Source organism: Carassius gibelio, chromosome B7 (genome assembly GCF_023724105.1).
Source record: "Carassius gibelio isolate Cgi1373 ecotype wild population from Czech Republic chromosome B7, carGib1.2-hapl.c, whole genome shotgun sequence".
Lineage (NCBI taxonomy): Eukaryota > Metazoa > Chordata > Actinopteri > Cypriniformes > Cyprinidae > Carassius > Carassius gibelio.
The window spans coordinates 29,054,732-29,071,559 of NC_068402.1; the positions used below are offsets into that span (position 1 = coordinate 29,054,732).

At 36.1% G+C, this 16,828-nt stretch overlaps 1 long non-coding RNA gene across 1 annotated transcript; it reads left to right on the forward strand.

Annotated features, from left to right (window-relative positions):
* The first annotated feature begins 306 nt into the window (after positions 1-306).
* LOC127961390 (uncharacterized) lies at positions 307-4,505 on the forward strand. The gene is made up of 3 exons (XR_008154432.1): positions 307-413; positions 505-567; positions 4,454-4,505. It is a non-coding gene; the product is annotated as an uncharacterized LOC127961390 (long non-coding RNA).
* The last annotated feature ends 12,323 nt before the right edge of the window (positions 4,506-16,828 follow it).

Below are 16,828 nucleotides of genomic sequence, written 5' to 3' on the forward strand. Positions count from 1 at the left end.
TCATAAATTGTCCTAAACAAATGCTACAAGCTGTAGCAGTTCAGTCCACCTATTCTATGAGATAAGTGAGACTAGTCGGTATCCACTGACAACCCATTTAAAAGTCTAATGACTGAGGGGAAGAAGGGGTTCCTTAGTCTGTAAATCCTGCATTTTATGCTCCTGTACCCCTGTCCTGAGTGTAGGAGTGTGAAGAGTCCGTGTTGTGGGTGGGTGGGGTACTTATGGATGGAGGCAGCTCTCCTGTGGACTCTGCAGTGGAAAACCACATCTAACCATACATTAAATTATTTAATCCTATGTCACATTTAATATAATCCACATGTTCTCAGGGTCACAAAGGTTCAAAGGGGGACATGGGAATCCCTGGAATATCAGGAGTAAAGGGATCAATGGGTCTGCCTGGATTACAGGTAAAATGTATTTTATGCTTGTGGAATTTCACATAATGCACAATGCTTGTTACTGTTTAAGTCATATGGTTACTTGGTCATGTGTCCACAGGGTGGGAATGGTCTGAAAGGAGACAAAGGAGACATTGGCTTGCCAGGCCCTCAGGGACCCTCGGTAAGTAAAGCCAAAAGAAATGTGAATTAAGAATGTGTGTGTGCACTTACAGTCAACAACAGATGTAGAAAACTGGGAGTAATCTTTGTTAGAGTGGTAGCTTGCATGATGTCAGTACTGTTACATACCCCTTTTAAAGTCTAGGGGAAATAATAACAATAATAATGGTAGGAGAATGAGAGAACTACCATCTTCAGGTCCCAGGCTAGACACAAAATGCTCATGGATACCAGATTTAAAATAAAACAAAATATTTAATTAAACTGTGGGATGTAAATAAACAAAAGCTTTAGGATTGGAAAGGCCAAAACACCAAGCAAAAGAGCATTCTTACTACAGCGTCTTTAAGGTATGTATACACGCATAGAGGTGCATCTAAATAAAATTAGAATACCATGAAAACTATTTAAAAAAAGAGTGAAACATTTAAATATATTAGATCACTGCTGCTGAGACACTATTGAGCCTTCAGCTTGTATGTATTGTTGGATAAACTGTTTCTCATCATTCTCTTGAAAATATCCCATAGATTCTAAATGGGTTCAGGTCAGGCATCTTGGCTGGCCAATCAAGAAAACAATAGTAATATCAGGATCAGCAAACCACTTGGAAGTGGTTTTGGCACTGAAATCAGTTGCTAAATTCCTACTGTAAAAGGAAATCATCATTTCCATAAAGCTTTTCAGCAGATGGAAGTATAAAGTACACCAAAATCACCTGGTAGACAACTGGATTGACCTTGGACTTGATAATACACAATGGACCAACACCAGCAGACAACAATAACAATGGGCGGAGAATGAGAGAACTTCCATCTCCAGGTCCCAGGCTAGACACAAAATGCTCAGTGACACCAGATTTAAAATGATGCCCTCTTAGATTTTTATTAAGATTCTTCTATTATCAATTGGAACCATCAATAATATTTAAACTATTACTAAGCTTAATATATATAAACTATTAGTAAGCTTAATATATATAAAACCATAATTTATTGGGTACTTTCAAATGGGAGGTGGCTGTTCCGAACTCTCACCCCTTAATTTCAACTTCATTTTTGCATTGTTGTTTTTAAAATTATCTTTTTGATTCTTTTAAAAAGTGAAGCTCAGAAAGATATACATATTTATGTAATATTTTATTTGTAAATTATTAAACTTTATGTAAAAATGTGTTCCACAAATTTTAATGTTGCTACCGTTTTAGTCTATTTAGTCTGAGACTGATTTTAAACCATATTTAATTAATGATTAGGAAATATTCCTGTGTCCCCCTCTCTCAAATAAGCAAGGTGTAAGTAGATAGGTCTCCTCATTTTGAGGTAAATGTTCAAAAGTCTGAAAAATCTGTCTGTTTAAAGAACATCACTACTGAACACGTTTTTTGTGCAATTAAGCACACTTTTTGGGAGTTATTCCTTAACATTTAGTTTTTATGTGTATACCACTTTTCAAAACTGTGCTAGCTATATGTGCTGATTAGCATCAGGATAGGTTAAAACTACATAAACAGTCACTTCTGAAACATGTCATAAATTGTTTTGGTAGTGACAAATGGGAAAACATAAGCTTCATATTTGGTTGTGCAAAAACGGTTGTGCAATTATTTTGTATTTTAGTATGTTTTAGTATGTGAGTTAAAATTCTGTAATGTGATGTGGTTGCTAACAAAGCATTACTATCACTACTGAAAATGTGCTGTCACTACCGAAACATGGGGTGTTTTGTCAAAAATAAATTATACTGAAATATTAACTAAGATATCATAGATTTTGCTTCAGTGTTTATTTAAGCTAATGAATCCTGAATCATTAACTGATCCTTCAATGAATCATTATGGTCAACATTTTGCCTGTTACAAAGATAAATTAGGTTCAAAATACAACATAAATTACACTTAAAATATATTTAAAAAATAATATAATTAATAATAAATAATAAATATATATATTGGATTAAAACCTTTCTGAAAATACAATATGAGATTTAAATGCACAATTACCATAAATTTGTACCTTGGATATCATACAGTTTGCAGATATATAAACTTCTGTTCAGAAGTTTACGTTACCCAGCTATTAATTCAATGTGTTCCTTTCTGGAGCATCAGTAATTTTTTCACCTTTTGTAATAGTTGTGTATATGAGTCCCTTAGTTGTCCTCAGTGTGAAAATATGGATTTCAAAATCATACAGTCACTTTTGGAAAGGGTTCAGATAAACAGAGGATGCTGGAAAACCAAAGAATGTGCAAGAGCTGGAGGATTTTTCTAAAGAACAGCAAAGTGAAAGTGATGACATTTGCCAAGTATGGCAAACCATACTCGGAATTGGTGCTCTGCATTTAACCCAGCAGCAGTCCAGTCCTTTTTGAAGTGAGACGCTTCTGACGCTGTCTGTTATTCAAGAGTGGCTTGACACAAGGAATTCGACAGCTGAAACCCATGTTTTGCATACGTCTGTACATAGTGGTTCTTGAAGCACTGACACCAGCTGCAGTCCACTCTTTGTGAATCTCCACCACATTTTTGAATGGGTTTTGTTTCACATTCCTCTCCAGGGTGCGGTTATCCCTATCGCTTGTACATTTTTTTTCTATCACATCTTTTCCGTCCCTTCACCTCTCTATTAATGTGCTTGAACACAGAGCTCTGTGAACAGCCAGCCTCTTTTTTACAATGACCTTTTGTGTCTTGCCCTTCTTGTGCAAGGTGTCAATGGTCGTCTTTTGGACAACTGTCAATTCAGCAGTCTTCCCCATGTTTGTGTAGCCTACAGAACTAGACTGAGAGACCATTTAAAGGCTTTGCAGGTTTTTTTAGTTAATTAGCTGATTAGAGTGTGGCACCAGGTGTCTTCAATATCGAACCTTTTCACAATATTAAAATTTTCTGAGATACTGAATTTGGGAAAAAGTTAAAAGAAATAAACATTTGAAATATATCTGTCTGCGTGTAATGGATAAATATAATATACACGTTTCACTTTTTGAATGGAATTAGTGAAATAAATCAACTTTTTGATGATATTCTAATTATATGACCAGCACCTGTATATCCAGCGCCCGGGGAGCAACTGGGCATCCAGTACCTTGCTCAAGGGCACTTCAGCCATGAGTATTGAGGCTGGAAGGGAGCGCTGTTCATTCACTCCCTCCCACCTACAACTCCTGCCAGCACCGAGACTCGAACCTGCGACCTTCAGGTTACTTGTCCAGCTCTCTAACCATTAGGCCACAGCTGCCCTTCAGTTGAGCTGCCCAGGCAGTTGAACTGCTCAAGACCAACGAGGGACTCATGAACAACTATCACAAAATATAGAAACAGTCGCGGATCATCCAGGAAACAACACATGGTATTAAGATTCAAGGGTATGTAAACTTTTCAATGGGGTCATTTTGATAAAGTCAGTTATTATTTTGTCTTGTGGAGTATATGTAAACATCTATCATGTGAAATAGCTTATTCATGACAGTACTAAATGAAAAATTACACACAATTTTCATGATCCCTCTAATTTTTTTTAAATTATTAACAATTCACACATACCACATGTAAAATTATGAGCACAACTGTATGTTTGTTTTTGTGAATAGTGGGGGCATCCAATAGGCGTAATGGTTTTTATACTGTAGAAACTGTATATACACCTAACCCTAACCCTCACAGGAAACTTTGTGCATTTTTACTTTCTCAAAAAAACTCATTTTGTATGGTTTATAAGCGTTTTGAAAAATGGGGACATGGGTTATGTCCATAAGTCACCCTCTCCTTGTAATACCTGTTTCATACCCATGTCATTATACAAAGTTGTGTCCTGATATGTCATAAAAACACACCCACACTTATATATTCCATTTTCAGTTTTCAATTTTGCTCACATTAACAGATTATTGGGCCCCCTGGAGCACCTGGTCCACATGGACCACCTGGCCCTATGGTGAGTTAAAAATGCACAACGGAAATGGCATAAGATATTAACACTTTTTTTTTTAATAGTCTTGAATTAAGATATTTTTCTTGCCCCACGAACACACACACACACATCAATAAATACAGTGTGATTTATGCTTGAAACAAAAACCCTTGATACATACTCGGTTAATACGAAGATGAGGGGTTTTGAAGGAGTTTATTCTGTTATAACAACCAACTAGTTGTATATTGTCTCACTTATTAAATGACTTCTAGACACATATAGGACGTGTGAAAAAACTCCAATCCTATTGGTCCACATAGCCTGTGATATCTTAGGAAGGTCAACATGTCACCAACTTAGTTGTTTAAAGGAGACGTGAAACAGGCAGACTGAAGGAAAGACACGTTACATGCTTTACTCAAAACGTTCCCCTTCTAGGAAACTCATGGGGAACAAAATTCCAGCTATAACATAAAGAGAAATGTGCCTGTCCACCAGGTGAGAGAGCACCAAAGAAGTGACAGACATACACCTAACCTTTTCTCAGAAAGTGGCCAAGCCACTTCACCTCGGGCTGCTCACATAACCTGGCAGAAATGGGGGACCCAATTTCAAATAAAGGGGAACACCCAAACCAAGTTAAAACCAGATAGCTATGCTATGTGACCAATACTAGTCTGGATACACAAGATCACTAAAGAGGCTAACTAGAAAATCTCTAGATATGTGCTCAAAGATATTGCTACTTAAACCCAACTAAGGAGAGTAGCTGCTGAGCTAGAATACGGCTATCCTCAGATATCTATATTCTGTATATCTATATTTTAAGGGACTAAGCAGTAGTTTGCTTGGTGGTACGGAGAGCTACATCTGTAGTGTGGGGCAGCTCTTCAGCCGCCTCAGTAGACAAACCTCCGTCCTTATCCAAATCACTCAGCATGTCAGCCTCTAACCTGTAACACTGCCATGGTGTGAGTAAATTTTTGTTTTATTTTTACGAGAAATGTATTTGTTGTCTCAACCATAACTTTGAAAATCCCTGGAGAAACCAAACCAGAAAACCTTATAACATCAGTTACCGCTCTTTTACTTTGCTCAAATTGAGTTACGGCATTCTGCCTTTTAGCCATGCATCAAAATGACCCCTGCAATTTGCCCTGTCATGCTGTCAGTCAACTTCTGGGCCACATCCTGACTAATGGCAGCCCATTCTTGCATAATCAATCTTGGAGTTTGTAAGAGTTTTGGGGTTTTAATTTGTCCACCCACCTCTTGAGAATTGACCGCAAGATCTCAATGGGATTAAGGTTTGGGAGTTTCCTTTATTTTTCCAGAATGTAGATGTTTTGTTCCCCAAGCCACTTAGTTATCACCTTTGCCTTGGAAAAGTCATTGTTCATCACCAAACTGTTCTTGAATGGTTGGGAGAAGTTGCTCTCTGAGGAGGTTTTTTGTACAATTCTTTGTTCTTGGATACGTCCTAAGGCAAAATTGTAGGTGAGCCCACTCCCTTGGCTGAGAAGCAACCTCACACATGAATGGTCTCAGGATGTTTTACTGTTGCCATGACACAGGACTAATGGTAGCACTCACCTTTTCTTCTTCAAACAAGCTTTATTCCAGATGCCCCAAACAATCAGAGAGGGGATTCATCAAAGAAAATTACTTTGCCCCAGTCCTCAGCAGTCCAATCCCTGGTATCAAGTAAGGCAGCAAAGAACTCACTTATGTTAGGAAAAATATCAGTCTGTCCTTGATGTTAGTGGTGTATAAAGTACCTGAAAGTCATACTCCAGTAAAAGTACAGATATCTTACAGGAGGATGACTTTGGTAGAAGTTGAAGTCTGTTTAAAATATTACCTCAGTAAAAGTCTTAAAGTATGTGATATTTATTGTCCTTAAGAGCTGTGTGTCATCAGCATAGCAATGGTAAGGCAAGGCAATTCAAATCATTCAAAGTGCTTTACATAAAAGTAAAGTAATCATGAAGAAAAAATATTAAAAACTCTGAAAATTATTTAAAAATGTACTTATTTACAAATTAATTTAAAACAGTTAAAAATAGAAAATGATTTTACATAAAAAACAGTGAATCTGTAAAATACAGTGCAATCAGTTCGGACATCGCACAGTGCTCATTCAATAAATGCACAGCTAAACTGATGAGTTTTGAGTCTAGATTTAAAAGTGGTTAATGTTTTGGCATATCTGATCTCTTCTGGAAGCTGATTCCAACTGCGGGCAGTATAGTAACTAAAGGCGGACTCCCCTTGTTTTGTGTGAACCCTTGGTATTTCTAACTGACTCAGTCTGATCTGACTGGTCTATTAGGTTTATATTCACTGAACATATCTGCAAACTATTTCGGTCCTAGGGCATTGAGTGATTTATAAACAAGAAAAAGTACTTTAAATTAATCCTAAACTGTATGAGCTGCAGCTGTCTAATGGGAGGTGAGGAGACCATTACAATATTCCACCCTTCTGACGATAAAGGCATGAACAAATTTCTCCAAGTCTTGACTGGAAACAAAACATCTAATTCTTGCAATGTTTTTAGATGATAGTATGCTGATTTAGTTACTGCTTTGATATGACTACTGAAAATATGGTCTGTCTCCAGAATCACACCAGTATTCATGACTTAATTTTTAGTTGTTTGAACCCTAGAGTCAAGGTATGCATTAACCTTGAAAACTTTATCTTTGTTTCCAAATGCAATGACTTCAGTTTTTAACTTGTTTAACTGAAGAAAGTTCTGGCACATCCAACTATTAATTAATTTCATCAATACATTGGCAGAGGGAGTCAATTGGGCTGTAGTCATTTGGAGACAAGCATAGGTAAATCTGGGTATCATCAGCATAGCTGTGATATGCAATTTGGTTCTTTCTCATTATTTGACTTAGTGGGATCATATATAGTCTAAACAAGAGTTTTGCAAGAATTGAGCCTTGTGGGACTCCGCATGTCATGGACGTCCACTTAGACTTATGCTCTCCCATACTCCCATGATAACCTCTCCCTTCTAACTATGACCTGAACCATTTGAGTACCATCCCAGAAAGGGCAACCCAGTTTTCCAGTCTCTAGTAGTATGTTATGATCGACAGTGTCAAACGCAGCATTGAGATCTAGCAATACCAACACTGATTTTGCCAGAGAATTTAAGCGAATATAATTTATTATCTTAATGAGTGCTGTCTCTGTGATGTGGTCAGAAACCAGATTGAAAATTGTCCAGGTATCCATTTGAGTTTAAGTATTTGTTCAGCTGATTTAAAAACTACTTTTTCTATAATTTTGCCTATAAAAGGAAGATTAAATATTGGTCTATACTTGCTCAAAATGTTTTTTAAGGAGGGGCTTAACAGCTGCAGTTTACAGGGAGTATGGAAATATCACAGAAAGAAATGAGGCATTCACCACTTCTAAGAGATCTGCTTCTAAACAGTTAAGCACACTTTTGAAAAAAGATGTTGGAAGTGTGTCAAGATAGCAGGTTGATTATATATATATATATATATATATATATACATATATATATATATATATATATATATATATATATATATATATATATATATATATATATATATATATATATATACATATATATATATATATATATATATATATATATATATATATATATATATATATATATATATATATTTTTTTTTTTTTTTTTTTTTTTTTTTTTTTCACGTTTCTAATCTGTATATTGTAGATTATGTATAGGCCAAAGGGGTTTTCAGGGAAGTTGGACAATAATTAAGACTCTAAAGACTCTTATGTTTAATAGGAATAAGGGATGATTTATGAAATATCTGTACTGTATTTATAGTTAATGATGACACATTAACAAATTGAGTTTGTAGTAAACAGAACATGAACACGAGTAGAGCAGCTGATGATACTGAACTGCAGTACGTGCCGGTTAGAGTGATTCTCATTCTCGAGTCAAGAACCGGTTGCAAGGGTTTTCGGATCATCAGTACACTGAACCGAAAACCATTTCTTTCGGACGCGTCCAATTCTAAAATCGAGGAGCTGATTATACTGAGCATGCGCGATTCAGCGTGAAGCCAACTGACTCACAGCGTGTCTGAACCGAAGTGATTATTTTGGTGATTGATTCTGATTCAGTGCTAATGTTGTAAGCGCGGTTAAACCGAAGGCTTGAATGAAGGGCAATCTGGCGAAATGTTCATTTAATAACAAATACATCGCAATGGATTATGTATAGTAAGTGGGTCATGGTTCCTGCGCTGATGACACCTAATTTATTTACTTTATATCTTCAAGACTTTAATCCTCGTATGCACATTATTGCTGTTACTGTATTTGGGTGTTGTTGCAAAACTTAATTGGAAACTTTTCATGATTATGAGGTTTTTAACTGACTGAAGTTATGATTACTGACTTTATATATTTGAATGTTTGATAGACTTGATGCCATTACGTCATCACCAATGACTTCATTAAGTTGAGCATAATTGAATTGGTTTATTGAATCGAATCTCATTTCTCATCTCAATTTTATGCTGGTTTTATTGTTACACATGACACAAACTCGACTGTACTCGGAATATTTTCCAAGTCCAAAATGTCCAATGTCCATGTCCATGTCAAGTCCGAGTTCAAATTCACCCTAGTGCGTGACAAGTCCGAGTTCATTCAAAATTGGACTCGAGCCAGGACTTTTTTCTCCAAGACAACAAGAAATTCATAATGCCATCATTAAGGATCTCCTCATTGGCTGCACTTTAGCTCTGTCAAATGTGGGGGAGAGGCAGTGAATAATTGAAATGTCAGCTTTAACTGGAGGACAATACAGTATGATACAATAATAAAACAGGTTCATTTGTCCAAGTTCGAGTACCCCAACTCTACAATGTTGATAGTAAGACCCTGACCATGGTCTATATATCAATGATTAAAAGCATTCTAACATACAATATTGTTTATTGGTAATTTAAGACATTTCTCCAAAATTGAACAATAAAACATTAAAAATAAAAAATTATTAAGGAAGCAAATAAGATCACTGGTCAGAAACAGAATACTTTGCAAGGCTTGTTTTCACATTTTATGGAAAAAAGGGCAATTGCAGTAGGGGAGAGCAGGTTAACCTGTTAACCGTATACGGGACGACTACGTTGACTATACTATATTACAATCAAATCTAATCTAATCTTGACAAACTATATATCGTTGGAAAGGTCTAAGACTCCCAAATATATATTTTACCAATATTTTGTGTTACAAATTATGTAGGGAAAGTCATAGATCAATTTATGACAAGAATGCACCCTCAGAAATCTACATTACAAAAGGAGTTGACCTTTGTTTTAAAAAAAAAGACCTCGTTGCCTTTTTCTCTATCACATTTTAGAAATCATCAGAAGTTATATATCACTTCAAAACATAAAATCTCAACATTCATCCTTTAAAACCTATTTTAAAATCAGACATTGCATTACCATGTAAATGGTACATCAAAATCATGTTACAAAATGTTTTCAGTCATGAATTATAAAAATTTAGGTTTGTATCATGCACATTCAAGTCTATCTTCAAAAACGTGAGTGACAGTTAACAGGTTAATAGACAGTTTATTGCCCTCATTGTGACAAGACTGATCAGAATTTACTGGAAGCAAAGTGGGGGGAGGGGTTGTGGTAGGATCGGGAAAGGTCCTCGAGTCGGGATTTGAACACTTAAAATCTGTGTCAGCCGTGTGATTGATATATATATATATATATATATATATATATATATATATATATATATTATTATTATTATTATTATTATTATTATTATTATTATTATTATTTTCTCAGATTTGTCTGTAATTGTTCAGACACAAAGTGCAAGAGTCCTTGGGGAAAAGAGAGAGAGAGAGAGATTTTGAACATCACTCCATCACTGGGGGAGTAAAATGGACAACTCTTTATATTTATGGTCAAATCACCAATTTGGTTTAAGGTTGCATACTATTGGCTGAAAAGAACACATGGAAAAGATATTTTGTTTCAGTGGCATGTTTTTTATGTTTTGAATTTGAAAACTGCATGACTACGGAGCTAATTGCAAGTCAGTCGTGTGACAGAGTCATTCACGAAACTACCACCAGGTGGCGCAAAGGGACAGTTTGCAAACTGACTGAAATTGTTATTATTATTATTTTTTTATTTTTTATTTTTTGTAAACGGACATCAAATAATGAAATTAAACAAAAAATAACTTTATAATAAAATTCCTAAAAACCATTCGAAAATAAATTTTTAGAAAATGTATTTCAAAACGTGAGATAGTTGAATAGGCTGCATAGTCTTACTGCATGTTATGGTTATTTAACAGGCCTTATGAAAACCATTAAAACTATATAATATGTATTAAGGGGCTTTCATTTTGATCTGCAGGCATATTAAAGTTTTGGAACTAAAAATCCTGACCTTGGTTGTTGGTCCTCTATACAAGGCTGCATGTTCATGACACTATATTTGCGTCGCAATTTACTCTGACTCACACCATATATATACTAAAAACACGGACTAAATATAGTAGGACATATCTGAGGACAATGAGGTTTAATTCTCATATCCGTTTATTCCTGTGTTATTGGAATGTGTGGGAAAATAAGGAGAAAGCACGCACTGCTAAAGGACAAGCGGCCCTCTTTCTCTCTATCTGTCTCTGCTCATCTCTCTGCCATTGTGTGTATTTTTAGGTCTCGCCTGAGTCAGTTCAAGCACAATTATGCTTGTTTCACACACGCCAAGTGTGACTTCATCTAACGGGGAGGAAACGGGAGAAAAAAGAAAGCTGTCCGGGCAGTTTTGCAAATAAAATAAAACTATATCATTTATTGCATTTCACATTGTCACGATTTCCTGCTGCTTTTCAGCTTCCTGATACACAGACAGACAGAGAGACATGTAAAGTTATGAAGGATGGCCTGCAGGTCCATCCTCCCTTGACTCCTTGGGAACGCAACACCCACCTCAGGTGATTAATACAAACGTGGAGCCTGGGCTGTTTTACAAACATTAAAAGATCTAAATCATAATAAATTTATACCCTGACCCCTGCCATCTATTGTGTCGCTATTCTTTAGCTTGCAGAATCCATCAAAGGCCATAGTGTTGTGAAAACCGCCAACATATATATATATATATATATATATATATATATATATATATATAGTTGCAATCTGAAGATCCAGGATAAAATAAAAAGTGCATCTATAACAGTTCACTGGCATATTAAAAGTGATATTGTCAATATATAATGTAATTATAACGAATTAAAACTCCATAATCATCGGGAAGAAGGAGGCGGGAACTGGCGGACAATCAAATTAAACTTTAATGACAAAATAAATACAAAACAGCGCGTCAGCCCCTCGCGGACGACTGACGCGCACAAATAAAAAGCAAACACAAAATAAAGTCCAGGCCTGGTCCTCTCTCATCCGTCACTGTCGTCGCTCCGGTTTTATATTCCTCCATCTCCTCGGTGGTACTCGAGACCGGTGGGTCGAGCAGGTGTCGCTCATTTCCCAATCACTCCACTATTCAACCCCTATTCAACATTGCTGTTTTTAAATCACTTATTTGCATGACAGGGAATAAAACGGTCTCAAAACACAATTAAGGCTTTAGAAACTCTATTAAAATCAGAATTAGCTTGAGCAGTTACATATACATAAAGTTACCCCATGCATGTGCTGAAGTTGAGTAGCAAAAATGTATGTATCTATGTGACTATTTCTATCTATCTGTTTCTATCTATCTATCTATCTATCTATCTATCTATCTATCTATCTATCTATCTATCTATCTATCTGACTGTTTCTATCTATCTATCTATCTATCTATCTATTTATCTATCTGAGTGTTTGTCTATCTATCTATCTATCTGACTATTTCTATCTATCTATCTGACTGTTTCTATCTATCTATCTATCTATCTATCTATCTATCTATCTATCTATCTATCTATCTATCTATCTATCTATTTATCTATCTATCTATCTAGCTGACTGTTTCTATCTATCTATCTATCTGACTTTTTCTATCTATCTATCTGACTGTTTCTATCTATCTATCTATCTATCTATCTATCTATCTATCTATCTATCTATCTGACTATTTCTATCTATCTATCTATCTATCTATCTATCTATCTATCTATCTATCTTTCTATCTATCTATCTATCTATCTATCTATCTATCTATCTATCTATCTATCTATCTATCTATATCACTATTTCTATCTATCTGACTGTTTCTATCTATCTATCTATCTATCTGACTGTTTCTATCTATCTATCTATCTATCTATCTATCTGACTATTTCTATATATCTATCTGACTGTATCTATCTATCTATCTATCTATCTGACTATTTCTATCTATCTATTTATATGACTATTTCTATCTATCTATCTATCTATCTATCTATCTATCTATCTATCTATCTATATGACTATTTCTATCTATCTGTTTATATCTATCTATCTATCTATCTATCTATCTATCTTTCTGACTGTTTCTATCTATCTATCTGTCTATCTATCTATCTATTTATATCTATATATATGACTGTTTCTATCTATCTGACTGTTTCTATCTATCTATCTATCTATCTATCTGACAATTTCTATCTATCTGAATTTTTCTATCTATCTATCTCTGATTGTTTCTATCTATCTATCTATCTATCTATCTATCTATCTATCTATCTATCTATATGACTATTTCTATCTATCTGACTTTCTATCTATCTATCTATCTATCTATCTATCTATCCTAACAACATACTAATCATGCTAAAATCATGCTAGCAACATGCTAGTCGAATGCTAGTCATGCTAGAAACATGCTAGCAACATGCTAATCATACTAAAATCATGCTAGCAACATGTTAGTGGCATGCTAGTCATGCTAGAAACATGTTAACAACATGCAAATCATGCTAAAATCATGCTAGCAACTTGTTAGTCGCATTCTAGTCATGCTAGAAACAAGCTAGCAACATGTTAACAACATGCTAATCATGCTAGCAACATGCTAGACGTATGCTAATAATGCTAGAAACATGCTAGCGACATGCTGCTAATCATGCTAGAAACATGATAGCGGCATGCTAGCAACATGTTAATCATGCTAGCGATATGCTAGCAACATGCTAATCATGCAAGAAACATGTTAGCAACATGTTAATAATGTTAAAATCATGCTACCAACATGCTTATTGCATGCTAGTCATGCTAATCATGCTAGAAACATGCTAGTGACAGGCTAGCAAACATGCTAATCATGCAAGAAACATGCTAACAACATGCTAATCATGCTAAAATCATACTAATCATTTTAGCAACATGCTTATCGCATGCTAGTAATGTTAGCAACATGCTAGCGACATGTTAGCAAACATGATAATCATGCTAGAAACATGCTAGCAACATGCCAATTATGATAAAATCATGCTAGCAACATTTTAGTCGCATGTTAGTCATGCTAGAAACATTCTAGCAAAATGCTAATCATACTAGAAACATGATAGCAACATGATTATCATGCTAATATCATGCTGGAAACATGCTAGTCACATGCTAATCATGCTAGAAACATGCTAGCAACATGTTAATCATGCTAAAATCATGCTAGCAACATGGTAGTCGAATGCTAGTCATGCTAGAAATATGCTAATCATGCTAACAACATGCTAGCGACATGCTAGTCACTTGCTAATCAGGCTAGCGAAATGGCTAGTCACTTGCTAATTATTTTAGGGAACATATTAGCAAACATGCCTAATCATGCTAGAAACATGCTAGTCACATGCTAATCAAGCTAGAAACATGCTTATCATGCTAACAACATATTTGTAGCATGCTAATCAAGCTAGAGACATGATAGAGACATGGTAGATACCTTGTTAATCATGCTAAGTACATGCTAGTCACTTGCTAATCATGCTAGCAACATGCAAGCAACTTTGCTAATCATGCTAATGACATGGTAGTCACTTGCTTGTAATGCTAGCAATATGTCAATCACTGTCTTTTTTAAACTTCTTAAACTTTCATACTTTCTAAACTTTTCCAACTTTCTGGTCAGGCTTTCTCAAGCCAACTTACAGTTTGTCTTGACAAACTTTTTATCTAGTTCTCATTGAAATTATCTGGTTGAATTTAAAGAAAGCAGTGGTGAATGTGAAAACCAAAGATTATCAGTGATCTGTAAGCTTTTTCAGGTAATGAATGGGCCAAGACAGTAGTAGAGAGGTCACAGAAGCTTCTAAGCACTTACAGAAAGTGTTTATTGGTGATTTTAAAGAATAAAATATCCTGCACAAAATTTGAGTTTCGGGGGGTTGAATAATTTTTAACATAAACGTTTAGAGCCAATTTGAGTTTCATCATGATTCATCAGTGTTCCAATCTCAGAATCACTCAAAAGCAGGGCTCCAAACAAAAAAATCGACTTAGGAGCCATTGGCTCCTATAAGAAAAAAACTTAGGCGCCAAATGATTTTTTTAGGTGCCACAGAATAAGCATGTTTTATGTGTCTTATTTAAATTATTTATTTTACATTTTAACTTTTTAATCATACTGATGTGTTTTTGTCTCTTCTTTTGTTGACTTTATCAGCATTTTAATCCTTTTGTAGATGACCTGGGAATGAAGGTTCACTTAAAGTGGGAGCTAAATGTCTTTTCCAACTTGAAATATAGTCATGTGTTGTTTATTACACAAAATCTGTACCAATATCATGGACCATAAGCATCACTTGGCCCCTGAGTATAGTTTGGGGTCCTCCTCAATGCATCCTGTAAATGTTGTCGATGTCATACTTTCTTAATAATAAAGGTGCTTCATGATAACCATACAACCTTTTTTCCCTGTCTAAATGGTTTCATAAAGAGCTTTTAACATTTGAAGACAATAACAGATTATGAAAAGGTCAGAAAGAGATTGTTCTTCAAAGAGCCATTGACTGAATGGTTCATTGTGGAACCAAAATTGTTCTGTGAAGAACCTTTTAAGCTCCTTTATTTTTAGGAGTGCATGTCTTTCACACTTTCAGTCTGTTTTTCTTAATTAGTAAAATTAAATTTTATAGGAGGAGTTGAATCATATAGACAACAGGTTAAGTAAAAATATAAAAATTCAATAGCTCATAAATATAGCAAAATGCTCCTCTTTATAGTTATTTTTCTAGCTGACTGATGATGGACACCGAAAGGTTACTGAGGTTAATATTACGTAGCAATTTTAACAAGCTTTACACGTTTTCCGCAGTTTGAAAGTGTTGTACTGTTGTCACACACCTGGACTCATTTAATGTGTTTTTGCCCGTGACCCAGTTTCTGTCTTTCCGTGTTTGATTAGTTCCCAGGTGTGTCCATTATCTTCCTCATGTGTTCCATGTCCCTGTTAATTTAATGATTCCATCCACCTGTGTTTCCCCAATTATCTGTTGTTCATAAGCCGTGTCCCTTCAGTTCTGTTTTTCGGGTCTTCTCACTTGTGCCTCACTTGTGACCATTTGCTACTTACGTGTGTCTACCTCTGTGCTCCATGTTGGATATCCCCTGTGTTGGATATATTAAAAACCTTATTCCGTTTATCCTCGACTCCGTGTTCCTTCCGGCAGCGTAATCCGTGACAGAAGACCCGACCAGAAAAAGAAAATAGAAAACTGCGTGTTTTTTCCCTCCGTTTTGTTTTTGTGTTTTCAAAGTCTTTTTGTTTCTTAGTGTCTATGGATCCCCTCTATCGTCCCGAATTCCTCATCCTCCTGCTGAAGCAGGAAGGACGTTCTCTCGAGGACCATACCAAACAGTTTTTCCTATTAGCTAATGCCACCAGCTACCCGGACGGCGCGCTCTGCACCTTCTACAACACCAGCCTGAACTCCAAATGCAGAGCGTTGTCGTCCGAAGATGGTCCTCGAGAGGATTTCGCCGCATACGTGGAGTGGACTCTGGTGAGAAATGGGTCACCTCTCACCGTCTGCCCCATAGAGGACCTCGCCAGCCCCACTCCCGACCCAGAGACCAGCCAGCCACCATCACGCCGCACGGAGCCAGAGCCCACCGCAGCCGCAGAGTCCGAGCCATCCACTGACAGGGAGCCGGATCTCGAGAGCGCGACTGACCAGGTGTGTGAGCCGGCAACACTGTGCATCGTGGGAGTCCTCGTGGAGATCGAGGGCGTGGAGGAAAGCCCTGCCCACACTCCTACGACTGAGGGTGAGCTATATGCAGTCTCTGAAGATCATATGGAGCAAGTTCAGGATCTGATGGACTGGTCTACGGAGGTAATC